Here is a 6,157-nt window from a genome sequence, read left to right on the forward strand (position 1 = left end):
TAACTGAAGGGCTTTTGCTTTAAAAAAAAAGATTTATTTACTTGAGAGAGAGAGAGAGAGAGAGCAGGGGGAGGGGCAGTGGGAGAGGGAGAGAGAATCCTCAAGCAGACTCCCAGCTGAGTGAGAAGCCTGATTTCAGGATCCTGAGAGCTGAAATCAAGAGTTAGTCACCTGACTGACTGAGCCACACAGCTGCCCCTGAATACCTTTTGCTTCCAAATAATATTTGAGGTTTCCTCCATGGCATAACCACAAAAATGTTAACTATTATTTTCTTCTGATTATGTTTTTTCTTTTACTTTTCAACCCTCTCTCTCAATTCTTTTTAATTTGAAAAATTTCAAACATCCAGAGAGTTGAACGAATAGTATAATGAGCATCCACATTTGCTCCACTTAGGCTGGCCTTTTGTCATATTTGCTTTCTTTCTCTTTCAATATAATACTTTCTTTTTTGGACCTACCTGAAAGTAAGTTGCTGATATCTTGACATTTAGCCCTTAAATATTTCAAAATATATCATCTAAGAATAAGGACATCCTCTTACATAGTCACAATATCATCAAATCTAAGCCAATTAATTTATAATAATTCCCTAATACTCAGTTCATATTTAAATTTTCCTAGGTATGCCCCAAATGTCTTTTATATTTTTCTTTCCCAAACAGATCCAATCTAGGTTACACATTGTATTTTATTATTGTATTTCTTTTAATCTGACAGTGCCTTGGCTCTTTTTTCCCCTCTGACATGGTCTTTTTGATGAGTCAAGAACAATTCTGTGTATTATGTCCAGCACTCTGGCTTTGTCCAATTATTTCCTCATCTACTGTTTAACATGTTCCTTTATCATCCTCATCTTCTTTAAACTTGAAGTTAGCTCTAGAGGTTTGATTAGGTTTGGGTTAAGTATTTTTTGCTATAGTAGTTCAGAAGTGATGTCATGTTGCATCACAGCAGGAGACACAGGTGTCTCTTTGTCACATTAGCAGTGATGCTAAGTTTGATCATCACTTAGTTAAGGTCTTGACCACCAGATACCTGACTTTAAAACCAGTGAGTAATCTGTGAGCTGATATCTTTCCCATCATGTGAATATCCTATTTTTTCATCCCATGATACTAACATCCATTAAGGATTCTTGCCTTCAACCAAGTGTTAAAACACAGGGGAACATGTAACTGTTAAGTCTATCCCAAACTAATTTTGGTGTATGGTATATGTTGAGGTTATTTAAATTTTTTAAATTGTGAGATATTACAAAACTCCCATAAATATTTGTGTCTGCTTTTGCTCCTTCTGGTTTGTCACATTGTCTCTTTTCCTGTGCTAGCTTCACATTCCTTAAAATTGAAGCAGCTTTAGAACAGGCAGGAACATTTGGTAGGGCAATGACATCTCTCCCTAGCCCCCATTTATACTTCTTCAGAGGCCTTTTTGTTGTTGTTAGATTCTTTCTGTCTTCTGGATGAACCATTTTAATAGTGACAGGTTGAAAATTTTTTTCCATTTGGATTTTCATTGGAATTAGTTTTCTTCTGTATCTAGCCATGGTTGAATCACAAGAACAGAGCCTGCTACGGTTATTTTACCAGAGAAAAATCTAATATAATGAACTATTTAACCAGGTACTGGAGAATTGAAAAGGCAAAAACAGAACACACATTGTATGTTTCCATATATATAAACATTCAAAAGATCACCTACTCAGAATGTCTGCTATTTGATTAGTAAAGTATTAAACATATTTTTGGAGTTTGCATATCTTGATTCCAAAGGCTCATAATGTTTAAAAATGGTAATGTAGTATATATATACATACAGATACACATCCATATACCCACTTAGGCAATTCTTTGCAATTCAATTTTTTAAAACAGTTTTTGCCCGCAAAAACATTTAGCATCGTATCTGGTTTTTTTTTTTTTTTTTTTTTTTTTTTTACCAATGAGACCTTTGTGACATCACATGATTACCTATTCTGATCTACACTGTGAAGGTAAAGAGACAAAGATATCCAATAAGAGGGCTTTGTTTACCTTGTGGGCATTTGAGAGCCCATCTCCAGTTATTTCAGGGTCTCCTTCTCATACATTTTCACTATTCCCTAGTTAATGAGATATAGGCAGGTCAGGAGGTGACCTCTTGATCACCTTTTGGGAATGGAATGGCCTGATAAGGGGAGATGAAGCAGTGAAAACATAAGTTTTATGACAATCTTTTGGTGCCTAAGCCAGGCTCCCGGGCCGGTCCTCCCCATCCAGAGAGATAGATAAAGGTCACATAGTTGTGTTCACAAAGTATATATAAATATATATATATATATATTTATTTATTTTTAATTTACTTATTCATGAGAGAGAGGCAGAGACATAGACAGAGGGAGAAGCCGGCTCCATGCCGGGATCCTGATATGGGACTCATCAAGATCTCAGGGATCCCGACCTGAGCCCAAGGCAGACGCTTAACCGCTGAGCCATCCAGGTGTCCCCCTAAAGTATATTTAAGAAGACGTTCTGAAATAGGGTTCAATGGTGTTGTTATCTGGACTCACAATTGGCTTCTTTCTTCAATAGCCTCTTTGGTGAGGAAATAAACCAGCCTGGGATTTGACTAAATTAGAAGGCCTCTGTGATAATTTTGATTGAATTCTGGAGGCTCCAAGTTTAGGCAGCACTGGGACCTGTGTTGGGGACAGTGAGTGTTTGCATTCACGTCTAGCTTTATTGTATGGTGAATCAAAGAATATGGTCTTTATAATTTTTGCTTTACAGAATGGAGATTTTCCCATTAGCTGTTTCTGGAACAGTGAAACATGCACTATCTACTGGTAGGATTCCAAGTTTAAATGTTTTATCATATTTTCTTAAAATGTTTTCATATTTGAATAGGGAATATACTTGTGATTCTGCATTCAAAGGGCACAGAAAGGTACATAGAGTGAAATGTCTCTTCACCTCTGTCCTCTAGCCAACCAGTTTCTCTCCCCAGAGGCAGTCAGTAATATTAGTTTCTCCTGTATCCTTTTTATAAGTAGGCTCCACGCCAGCATAAAGCCCAATGCAGGTTTTGTACTCATGACCCTGAGATCATGACCTGAGCTGAGATCAAGAGTCATATGCTTAACTGACTGAGCCACCCATGTGCCCCTCTCCTGTATCCTGAGATATTACTTTATGCATCTGTAAAGGAATTATATTTTTTCTCATTTTTCAACAAGTAGCGTACTCTACTCACTGTTGTGTATTTTGTCTCTTTTTGTGTAATAGTATATGTTATAGATCATGCTACGTCAGTAAAAGAGAACATCCTCATTCTTTTTTTTTCTTTACAACTGCATAATTTCCTCCAGTATGGAAGTATCAGAATTCATTGAACCTGTCTCTTAATTATAGACATTTGAGGTTGTTGCCAGGATTTTGCTATTACAAATAATTCTGTGGTAAATAAACTTGTAGTTAAGTTTGTATATGTAAATTATTTTATTAATGTGCAAATATATTCATTGGATATTATTAGAAATGGAAATAGTGGGTTTGTGTTTGGAGAAACCTAGTTTTCCACCTGTGTGTCTCCTTTACTACTTATGCCACCTACCACATCACATAGAACTTCACTTCTGATACTTCTGGTCACTAAATGTGTAGAGATTTTTCTCCACACCAAGCAATTCTCTGTGACACCAGGTAGACGTCCTAAAACCTAACTCTACCTGGAGATGGCATCAGATCCCACAGGTTAAGGACTCAGTCCCTCAAGACTGACCCCTTCCTCACCTTAGATGCCAACTTCAAGTGGTAGGTCCCCAGGTTACCCACAGAAGTTGTGGCTACAAATCAGAGGTTTCCACGACCCCTTCCTCAGGTTCGATTAAGTTGCCAGAGCGACTCACAGAACTCAGGGAAGCGCTTGCTTGCATTTGTCAGTTTATTAAAGGACATGATAAAGGATACAGCTCAACAGTCAGATGAAGAGACACATGGGGCAAGGTCTAGGAGGGTCTCGAGTACAGGAGTTTCTGTCCCTGTGCAGTAGGGGTGCATCATTCTCCCAGTATGTGGATGTGTTCACCCATCTGCAAGCTCCCTGAACCCCATGCTACTGGGATTTTTATGGAGGCTTCCTCTTGTAGGCATGATTGATGATTAAGTCTGTTTCCAGCCCTCTTCCTTCTCTGGAGAAATGGGAGAGGGCAAGGCGGAAAATCCCAGGCTTCTAATCGTGGCTTGGTCTTTCTGATCACCAGCCCCAATCCAGGACTCACCTAGAGTCATCTTTAGAACAAAAGATGGTTCTAGTATTCTTATCGCTTAGGAATTTTCAAGGGTTTAAGGAGTCCCATGTCAAATTTTAGAACAAGAGATGGTCCTAGTGCTCTAATCACTTAGGAAATTATAAGGGTTTTAGAAGCTTTGTTCCAGGAAGGGGAGTGGGAGGGGGGGCAAAGACCAATATATATTTTCTATTATCTCACAGAGTCTAATTTCATAATTTGAAATTTTGATAAACATTGCCAGATTAATTCCTATGGATGTTAGCAATACCTACCAGCAATGTATGAAAGTGCATATTTCCCCACAGAATCAATAGCGCAGTGTGTCTTTTCTATCTTTGCCATTCTGACCAGTGAAAATGGTATCTCAGATTACCTTTAATTTGCTTGTCTCTTATGACTAAGTTTTAGCATCTTTTCATTCTTTGAAGATTCATATGTATCTTTCTATGAAATGGCTGTTCATATCATTGTTTTATTACATTACTAGTCTTTTTTTCTCATGGATTTGTAAGAACTTTATTAGAGAAATTAAGCATTTTGTCAGTGAAGAGAATTTCAAATATTTCCCCCAATTTTTCATTTGTCTTTTGATTTTGCTTAGAAGGGATTTTCCAGACAAAGAGATTATTTATATCTAGTCAAGTTTATTAGTTTTTTTTTTCAGTGGCTTTGGGTTCTCTGTCATCTTCAGAAAGGTTTTGCACACTCTGAGAATATACTAAAAATGCCTCCCATGGTTCTTTTAGTACTTTTATGGTTTCAATTTAAACATTTAAATATTTGATCCATCTGGAATATATCTTAGTACAAAGTGTGAGGTATGGATCCAACATTACTTTTTTTTTTGGATTGCTACCATCATTCTCATCTATTTATATAATTTATAATATAAAAGTATATAATATTTGTATATAGTTTATATATAACCAAAACTATATTATATATATTCTTAATAGTATTCATATTCCTATATTCATATTTATTTTTTGATCTGCTTGATATATCCAATGACTAAGAGATATGTTAGTCATGTATTGCTGTTGTTTTTATGTCAATTTCATCCTATATTTCTCTGATGGTTAATTTTATGTCAATTTGGCTAGGCTATGGTCAAATACTAGTCTAGATGTTGCTATAAAGGTATTTGTAGATGTGATTAAAATTTATAGCCAGTTGACTTTAAGTGAAGCAGATTATTACATGGGTGGGCCATTATGTGGGTGGGCCTCATTCAATCAGTTGAAGGCCTGAAGAGCCAAGACTGAGGTTTCCCAAAGAAGAAGCAATTTCACCTCAAGACCACAACATAGAAACTCTGCCTGAGTTTTCAGGCTGCTGGTCTGCCCTACAAGTCTTTGATCAAGGCATCAGTATCAACTCTCATCTGAGTGTCTAGCCTGTTGGCCCCTCTACAGATTTATAAATTTCAGATTGGCCAGCCCCTATAATGACATGAGCCAATCCCTTAAAATAAATCTATTTCTCTAAATGTATATACATATGTATATATTATATGCTATTGGTTTTGTTTCTCTGGAGAGCCCTAATAAAATGTCTAGTAGTCTTTCTTTATACAGACAGTCCCTAACTTACTTACTTACTTCGTTCAACTTGAATGATTTTTTTACTTTATGATGGTGCAAAAACTGTATGCATTTAGTAGAAACTGTGCTTTGAATTTTGAACTTTGGTCTTTTCCTGGGCTAGCAATATGTGGCACAATACCCTTTTATGATGCTGGATAGTGGCAGTGAGCTACAGCTCCCAGTCAGCCACTAAGTCACCACGATGATGACCAGCTGATATACTTAACAACCATTCTGCACCCAAACAGCCATTCTGTTTTCCACTTTCAGTACAGTATTCAATAAATTAAACAAGA

Source organism: Nyctereutes procyonoides, unplaced genomic scaffold, assembly GCF_905146905.1.
Source record: "Nyctereutes procyonoides isolate TBG_1078 unplaced genomic scaffold, NYPRO_anot_genome, whole genome shotgun sequence".
In the NCBI taxonomy this organism is placed as follows: domain Eukaryota; kingdom Metazoa; phylum Chordata; class Mammalia; order Carnivora; family Canidae; genus Nyctereutes; species Nyctereutes procyonoides.